This window comes from Cricetulus griseus, chromosome 3 (assembly GCF_003668045.3).
Source record: "Cricetulus griseus strain 17A/GY chromosome 3, alternate assembly CriGri-PICRH-1.0, whole genome shotgun sequence".
In the NCBI taxonomy this organism is placed as follows: Eukaryota; Metazoa; Chordata; class Mammalia; order Rodentia; family Cricetidae; genus Cricetulus; species Cricetulus griseus.
Window position 1 is genome coordinate 110,849,277 of NC_048596.1, and position 9,620 is coordinate 110,858,896.

The 9,620-nt window shown below is 33.3% G+C and overlaps 1 non-coding gene across 1 annotated transcript; it reads right to left on the bottom strand.

The window, feature by feature from the left end:
* Positions 1–2,175: 2,175 nt before the first annotated feature.
* LOC113834892 lies at positions 2,176–2,284 on the bottom strand. The gene has a single exon (XR_003483872.1). It is a non-coding gene; the product is annotated as a U6 spliceosomal RNA (small nuclear RNA).
* Positions 2,285–9,620: the final 7,336 nt, after the last annotated feature.

Here is a 9,620-nt window from a genome sequence, read left to right on the forward strand (position 1 = left end):
ATCCTGTACTTCAATCTTACCACCCCCATGATGCTTATAGAGTTGACTGAATTTCACTCTTGTATCTTTATGTGCACTATATTCTCAGCCAAGAACATCTCAAGTAAAGCCGTAAGTCCTGATTCTCTTATCACTTTATCTAGGAAACTTACCTAGACAACTCCACAACTAATTTGTGCATCTATGAGATCTTTCTACAGTTTTTGTCCTTCCTGTGATGTCATATCCAAGGCCTGGTACTCTGAGTTCTCCTGAGAGAAATACTACTATTATGTTTTCCTGTAAAATCATTTGTTGTCACTGGTGAAACCAAGGAATGAGGTTTCAATTCAACTGTGAGTTATATTCTGAAGTAAAGCATACTGGTCAATCCTCATATGTTATGGAATGTCAGAATGGAGATGATTGATGGGTCTTTGGAATGTGAGAATATTTGGAATGCCAACTGCTTTGCCAACTATGCCACAGCTTTAGAGCAAGAAACATTAATAGTGTCATAACAGTGAATTGCTTGCTTAATAGTGAGAGGGGATCCTTAGTTGCAAAAGTCCTGCTTGCAGCCACTGTGCAGATTGAGGTGTTTTGATTCACTTTGTTTTTTAAGGAAGAATTTTCTTATGTTGTTCAAGCCAACCTCTTATTTCTGGATTCAGGTGACAGATTCTCTATCCTCGGCCTTCTGAGTAGCTGAGCTGGCAGGTGTGTTTTCACCACCCCTAGATAACATCAATATATTTATTACTATACCTTTAACTTTGACTATGGGTTCAGCATGTTTTATAGTGCTGTCGAGGACAAACATTGATTGCTCAAAGTCAGGTGACTATTGTTTTCTTTATTCTTTTCTGTATTTTTCTTGTTTTGGATGTATCTGTTTATACTATTAAGATTAACATTTTTTTTAGACTGTCCTAGATTTCATCTGAATCTGCAGATCGATTTGCTGTAATGAAGTATTTTATCTGCTTTACTTTTAACTGTTGTAGTTTTACCTAGAGGGCTAAACATCATACTAAATATTCCTATCTTAGTGACTTCAAGTCTTGGTTTACTTAGAACAGTGCAGATATAAATAATCCAAATAATACCACTTCCCCAGTGTTACTAACACTTAATTCTAAAAATTGTCCTGTTATATAAAAGTTATAGACTGCATATACATTATATCTCCTTCACTCCCAAGCTGATGAAATTCTAACATTTTGTCTATGATCATCTTTGTTCTAGGGTTCAAGTATTTTTTCCTATCTGAAGAAAATTTGCTTCTGTATTTTGTTGCTAATTTATTCTTTGTAATAATTGGGGATTTTTGTAATGTTCTAACGTTATCCTTAATACAGATCATGCTTCTCTTAAATATGTCAATGATGTGTGTATTGATAGGTTTTCTAATACTGAATACTGAATACTTAAACTCCTAGGGGGAACTATACTGCTTCATGAGTAGTTTATTCAATCTCAAGATTTGAAGACCAGAATGTAAGTAATGGGTGTGATTCATGAAAGATGATATAAATCTAATACTAATTCTGTCATGGATATTTTGGTTTGGATGATGGATTAGTATGTAAAATATTTTTGATATTAAAAATATAAAATTTGATGTGAATATCCATTGCTTTTGTTCTGAATACCTATTCTAAATGTATAGAAGTTCACTAAATTGGATAGGCTTATGGTCTAGTTGATTTTGTAATATGACATTTTTATTTATTTGCAAGCTTGATAAAGTGAACTTTGATCAAAATTGTATAAATTAATACATAATATTTTGCAATTTAAAAATAAATCTGGTTATTAGACTATCTTATAATCTACCTTATAATTTTATTTTACTTTCATATTTGTTTTTTTATAGGGAAGTTATGAAAGACTCAAGAGAATGCAGTAGATATAGCCATGTTTTCCCACATTCTGCTTTTATATGCAAATTTTACTTTCACAACAACAGAATTGTGGTTTTTGGAGTAAGGTATTTAAAATTGCCTTTCATGAAATTCAACTATTGTTGCCGTGTTTACTCTTTCTTTTTTGTAATTTGTGTTTTGTTTTCAACTTTTTTTAATTTGAATTAGAAACATGATTGATTTACATGACAATCCCAGTTCCCTTCTCCCACCCGTCCTCCCCTACCACCCCCCACCCTCCCACCCTGACTAAAACCCTATCACATATAAAAATATGGAACCCTTCACGAATTTTCATGTCATCCTTGCGCAGGGGCCATGCTAATCTTCTCTGCACCATTCTAATTTTAGTATATGTGCTGTGTTTTTAAAATAACTGTTTAAATCATCTGCATGTTCTTATTCCTTAGAATAAAACTTTAGCAATTTGTTTCCTCTCTCCCCTCCTTCTCTCTCTGCCTCTCTCTGTTCTTTACAGCATTTGTGGTTTGATTCTTTTACCTCAGTAATCTAAGAAATGCTTTTCCATGTATTTTGTCCTTGCAAATGAAAACATTGGTGTTAATGATACATTTAAATAATTTCTTGCATTTTGTTTTGCTTTACTATTTTTATTTAATCAACAGTATCATATCTTATGCTTGCCATTCATCATCTTCAATTAAATAATTGAGTTTTGAAAATACAGATAGGTTAAAACCATATTCTTTGGAAGTTTCTTCAGCTGTTCTAAAATATGCAAAACCCTCACTGAGGGTTTTTATTTATTTTTCAGTTTTGAAATAGGTTCTGGTGGTGATATTTTGTTATGATCTAATAAAGCTTGCCTGAAGATCAGGATGCAAAATTAGCCATAGAGGTCAAGCAATGGTGGTGCATACCTTTAAGCATAGTACTCAGGAGACAGAGGCACACAAATCTCTGTTAATTCAAGGTCACTCTAGGCTACACAAAATTGACCCAGTCTAATAGAGAAACAGAGCTCACACAAAGGTGATCTCAGCACTTGGTATCCCATGCCTTTAATGCCAGCATTAGATAGGAATATAAGGCAGGAGGAGAAAGAAGCTCACTGCAGTCTGAGGTTTGGTGGAGACAGATGCAGTCTGGAGATTCAATCTGAGATCAGGATGGCTCGCCCCTTTCTGTCTGAACATTGGTAGAGGTAAGAACTCTCTAGTAGCTGGCCACTTTGCTTGTCTTGTCTTCAGATTATCCCAATATCTGTCTGGGTTTTTATTATTAAGAACAATTAGAATTCGTTCTACAGGTTCTGACAAAGTATCTTAAGTTGGCCTCCACACCATGATCAGCCTGATGGTCTTCATATCTAGTAGGTTGCAATTTTGGTAAGACATTTCTAAGTGAATGTATTTGTCGTGGATATGAAAGTAAATTGAATCTTCAATTAAGCATGTTAGGCTTATCCTTGCTGTTTTTGGTTACTTGATTTTTCTCATTTTTATTTCATTTTGTTTCTTTGGCCTTTGACATCAGTTTTCTGCTCTAAACATCTTAGAAAATCCTAGTGGAATTGGAGAGAAAAACATTTTTACTACCAATTGAACAAAATGAAAATTTAGAATTTTGTGTTTTAACATTCCCAAAGTGTGTTCTAGGAACTTGTGCTCTCTAGAGATAAGTTTTATCTAAAAACAGTTAGTGTATATTTGCATATTGAGTACTGCTACACTCTGAGGTGAAACCAGTAAATTATTTTGAACAATTCTGCTTTTGAATCTTTTAAAACTGTAAAAACTTTTGTGGATTATCTGTTGCTGCTGTTCAACAGCTCAGAAAAGAGAATTAAATATGTGCTTTTCTGGACATATTCTTCCTATAATTTACAATATAACTCTTATCTCATTGCTGGGATACACTAATAAATAAAGTTAATTTTTTAACATTAATTATTGAGAATGTAAATGTGTATATAAATGTATAAGTTGTGTATCATTCAAAAAGACACATGTCCTGCTTAAAAACAAGTACTTTACCCTGGAGTAAAAGGAATTTGAAAAATATTTAGCTCTGTGAAAGTTAAGTTTTCCTGTACCACTTCCATCTATACATGTAAGAATTACTGGAAAAGTTAATTTCAGACTTCTTGGTGGAGTTTATGGACTAACAATAATTAAATAATTAAAAAGAAAAATATGGAAGCTGCTTCTGAATTTCAAAATATCTTGTGAGAAATAAAATATGTTATGGTCATGTTTAAGTGGATAGCTCCATTAATACATATGTATTTACTTATTTAGCCATTTCTCTAGCTGCCATAATAAATATTCTGAGAAATTTTTCTAAACCTGAGAATTTATGCATAGCATAGGAAAAATACTGGCCGTCATTAAGTAGAAGTCAATGAAGCAAAGCATCCATTTTGTAATATTCAATATCAGATTAATCAAAAGACAACTTCAGTGTATCGTAATAGGTCAATCAGTAGGTTGCCTTGACATTTTCTTTAATTTTAAAAATAACTTGTTCTATTTCCACACAAGATTGGTCATCACAAATCACAAATTTAAGCTCTCTGTAGAATATTAACTATGTGCTAAATTCTGTTGGTACTAATTTCATAAATAATAGCTTCTATTACCAAACATGCATCTATGTACCAGGAATGTGAGAAGTGAAAGAAACATTACAGATTCTTTTTCTCCTTTTTTTAAAGTTAAAGAAACTGAGTTAGAGAGAAATTAGCCTAACCTTTGTAAGATACATTGTTAGAGTAATAAATCTGGCTTTATATTTACTGTTATTTTTTATAGCCTAACCTCTCTAAGATATTATATTGATAAGTCTGGTTTTGTATTTACTGTTATTTTTAGCTGTATTTGAGTGGCTTCTTTAATTCTACTGAAACAAGTCTATCTTAAATTTAGACGATAAAATTTTCTCTGCAATTTTTCAAGTATCTCACTTTTAGGTGAATTTTATATAAATGGCTTGCTGAAAAATAGAACATGTTGAAGGGTTGAGTCTGATAGTATAGAAAAATGGCTACCTTATTTAATATTAAATATAATTGGTGTAATAATGTAGTTTCATGCATTCATATCTTGTCTACAGGCTATACCCCAGCACAAATACCAAAATCCTTGTAAACTCTGAGAGGATATATTTTAAAATATACATTGTCTTCTGTAAATCAAGTCAGGTATATATTCTTCTTTTATGTTTCCACTAACTTTTATTAAAAAAGTTAAGAGATTTGGAGTCAAAATTAAATAGTGATTTGATATTTTTTCTTGAAAAGAGATACGTATGTGTAAGTATATATAATGCATGTGATGTACATAAATACCAGATTACTTACAAAGACACATATAGGAAGACCCACAAGTAAATATGTAAATGTATGTGCAAATTTCTTTACACATACATACTTACAGATACCTTGTCAATTTTATATGTGTAACATTTAAAATTGTCATTTATATGTGTAGCATCCAGACAAATGAAAAATACTCCTATAATTTGTATGCATAGATTAAAAGAAAGTAAAGCTGTGGTCCCATGTTATTTTCAAATGTAAATATTTTGTCTTAAAATGTATATGTAGAGGTCTTTGGAGACAGCATCTTTGTTTGATTTATGGTTGATTTGTTTTTAATTTATCCAATGATCATAGTTCAAATGTATGTATGATTCAGAAGTTAACGTTAAATTATTACATGGTATTTTCATTCTCAGGAAATACCATTAAGACACCATTCTAAGCATTTGAGGGGAAATTTTTGAAGTCATATCATAGTTTCTTTTTTAATGTTTTTCAAAAAGTAACTGGCTTCACAAACAGCAAATATAACATGATTTAGACAACTTAGAAGCAGGCAAGTATATTTTAAAATGCTAAAATAAAACACATTTATACAAGTACAAAGCGAAACAATGCTGATAAAAATGTTAAAATTTATGAAAAAAATCATTTGCAATTCACATCAAAATAATGTAACATTCTCTATTATTTTAATAGTACAAGCTGCAACAACAGAAAAAAACAGATTGTGCACACAGTTTTAAAACCAAATCAGTTTTGGGTGCAGAAAAAAATTAAGTACAAGCACTTGTAGCCCACACAAATATTTTAGTATTGGCACCATCTCTCTAAACATCTATATTCTATATAGATTTCTAATTACAACATCACCAGCAGCTGCCATTGAATTCTAGAAAGACACACAATATACATAGTATATTTGTTCACATTGGGAAGATCAGTGAAATCTAGCCAACTGTTTTGTACAGGCCCCATTCTTCAATGGACATTAGAGACTCTCCCAGGCCTCAGACCCTCTTCAAAGCAAATTCTGAATTATCTTTATGCTTTCACTGATCTGTATTTTTTTTCACAGTATAAAATTGTAAATGGCAACTATAGAGATTCTGACAGCTTGAGGGTTATTAATAAGCTGTTGCTAAATGTGAACTCATATAATAACTTTGAAGTCTCCAGACCATGTACATTTCGCTAGGAGACTAGCACAGGAAATTTTTTTTTCTTTTTTCTGTTTTTCTTACAAAGAGTGTTTAATTCCTGGTTTGGAAGTCAGACTGCAGCAGAGCCATTATACAATACATTTACAGTCGTAAATAATAGCTCCAAGTCTTTCTGATCGCTTGCTGGTATATCAGTCATTTCAAAAAGACTATTACGTTCAAAGATTAGCACATTTGGAGATTTGTTTCATTTTTCTCCTTTATGTCTGTCAGTTTTCTTATGAGTTTCTTCTCCAGATTCCCTTCCTGTTCCCTATGTCTGACCCCATCCCAAAACAATCTTTTGAGGCTCACTCCACTCTTCTCAACAGGAAGGTGAGTAGAACTAAAATTAGTCAAACAAGGTCTCCTCTTTGTTTCCAGTACTAAAGTCTCCTTTTAGGCCACCTACTGGTCTTTAGTATTCTCACCCTTCCTTTCAGTCTTGCAGGTCCCAACTGATTTATCACTTCGTACCAGGAACAGATTGATATCAGGAAACTCAGTAAGAACAGGTACCCAAATGAATTGGGAAGTTCATTTCATAGCCCTAGAATAAATAGTATTCAGTTCTTTTTATATTATAGTTATTACTTGGAACCTGGTATTGGAATTGGCAAAGAGAGAGTTAGCATCATTCCAAAATAAAAGATTTCAAAGATGTATTATTGTTCTGTGCATTATATAATGTATTCAACAAGATGGCAAATGTTATAGTAACACATAGGAAAATAATTTTATCTACCTTAAATGAATAAATTATTTTTTTATTATAGCTGATTACAACATCACAAGGAATTATAGATGGAAATTGCATTAAACTTGAATTTCTAGTGCAATTTCTGATACAGTGATAATTTAAAAATATGTCATGGAAATCATAGAAAAAGAATTCAGGCATGAAAAGTGTTGAAGGAGTAAAACTTATTGCACATGAAAATAAAACACAAACCAAAGTAATGAGTCAGTAAAACAAAATTTACAACTCAGAAAGTAGAGCATATATGATTTTAACACCTAAGAAAACAGACACTAACCCCAGGTGAATGCCACTTTTTTGGTGGATACCAAGGGACATTGGTATTTCAAAGTATTTACATTGGGTTTTCAGGGAGAGGCAGGCATTCGCTTTCAATGAAGTTATGCAAGTTAGCTAGATGTCTTTTCAGTTTCAAGAATATCATTACTATTTGGGATTACATTGCTCTGATAATGCTATTTTCAAATCTGACTTAGGATGCTTGGTTCATTCGTGAATTATTGTTCGCTCTCAACATTTTAATGTGGAAGATTCTATTTAAAATTTCAAATAAGAAAAGTATCAGAAAAGAAATGTCAGTAGTTATTATAATTCTTAAAACTGGAGACTGACAGATTATGCCAATGGATAGACTTCCAGTTTCAATTTCTTTTTAAATCAGATGGTAAATAGACAAACAAAAACAAAACCCAATAACAATAACAACAAAAACAACCAAAAAAAGAAAAAAGAAAAAAGAAAAAGACTAGGATATCACGGATATTGAAATAAGAATTTTAAAGTTATATTTAAATTTCTCTCTGCCAAAAATATATTTCTGTCTCTTGGCAAATCTTTCTCATAAGGCTATCTTTAGTATAAGGCTGGGTCAACTGAACTTTAAATTTATAGAATACCTCCTCATTTTATTACTATCTTTATTTAAAAATCAAGACCATTTGGTACCTGAGGATAGCTGCAATGGGACCAATAAAAAGATGACAGTAGATTCAGGTCTTGACCTACACTTTCTACCTATATGAGCCCACCAAAGCATGTGTGTTTCTATTGTAACTCTAAGACTTTTTCCTGCAGTATTTAAAAGTGACAGTATGAAGTGCACAAAACCATGTTAGTAACTACTTTAAAAAGGAAAGGATTCATAATTGCTTTGCCTTTTTTTTGGAATGGCTGAGAAAGACTGGTTGATATTAAGGTTCCTCCGTTTTAGTATTCTGTATTGCTTTGAAAACAAATCTACATTTGTCATAGTTCATAGCTGCCCCACATAAGCAGCCAAGAAAAGATAAAATCATTGCTCGTGGGCATAGCAAAACATTTGCTATGCTGACTTTCCTGCATTGAGATTCTGTTATTATTAGTTTTTTTTTCAATAACAGTCCCTTCAATTGTTACGTCTTCATGGGTCTATGGACCACTCTTTCAGAAGTGGGACTGGGGACAAAACGACCACCATCAACAGAGGATCTCTTTGTATATCAGGATCTTAAAGAAAGGAATGAGGAAGCTCAGTGTGGATCTTACTCTTTCAGCTGGCAACTCTAACGGAAGGGCATTCAGAAGGAGGAGTGCCTGTGTATCACGAAAGAGAGCCAGGCTACAGCTCACCAATTATTACAAAGAGAATTTCCAGCTACACAGTGCACCCCAGTGAGGGAATTACAAAACAATGTTCCAGAAAATATTTTTTTTTTTTTTGCTACTCCAGTATTGATTGGCAACATGGTGAAATAGTCCAGAAATCTTGCACTGGTTTTCTTGGTTAATGGAGGTGAATCTGAAATAACTAGGTGGAATCCAGGATGCAGGCTTTTGGAAGAGTATCTCACAGCCTGATTGGAAAGTCTCTGCTAGAAACTCTCTGTCCACTAGCACAACACTCACTACCCGTTTGTGTTATTCAGGCGACTCACAAGCCTCAGTAAATACTGGGGCCTAGTTACTATTAGCTTTTCAAGGTCTACATGGCAGGAGCGGGGAAGGAAGGAAGAAACAGAAAGGTTAACTTTTTGGTCCCAGATTTTTGAGTTTGTTAGAAAATGTACATTCAGTGTTTGGTGAATCAAAGACTCTTCTGGGAAAATGAAGTAAACAAAACTGTTTACAGCTGCTTATTAACTCCACTTTTCACGGCCCAGGGTGCTAAACACTGTTGCTGCCTCAGAGCAAAGCACTTGGTATTTTAACTGCTTCCCGCATTCCTGCTCAGCACTTCAAAAATAGAAGCAGTGTGTCTTAAAAGCCCATGTTTTCTAAGGCCACTAGAAGATAATCTGCCAGAAGATGTGTAGTTGGTGTCGTCATCGGCTGTTGTGAAATAGCACTATTGATTTCGTGTCTCCACTGTGTGCCCTTGGCATGGTTCACCTCGGGTTCTCTGTTGGGGTGACTATGGATGTCGCTGTGCCCATGTGTGAACACCGAGGTCTTCGGTTGCTCATGCTGATCCCAAAGAAGTTTCCAGTTGT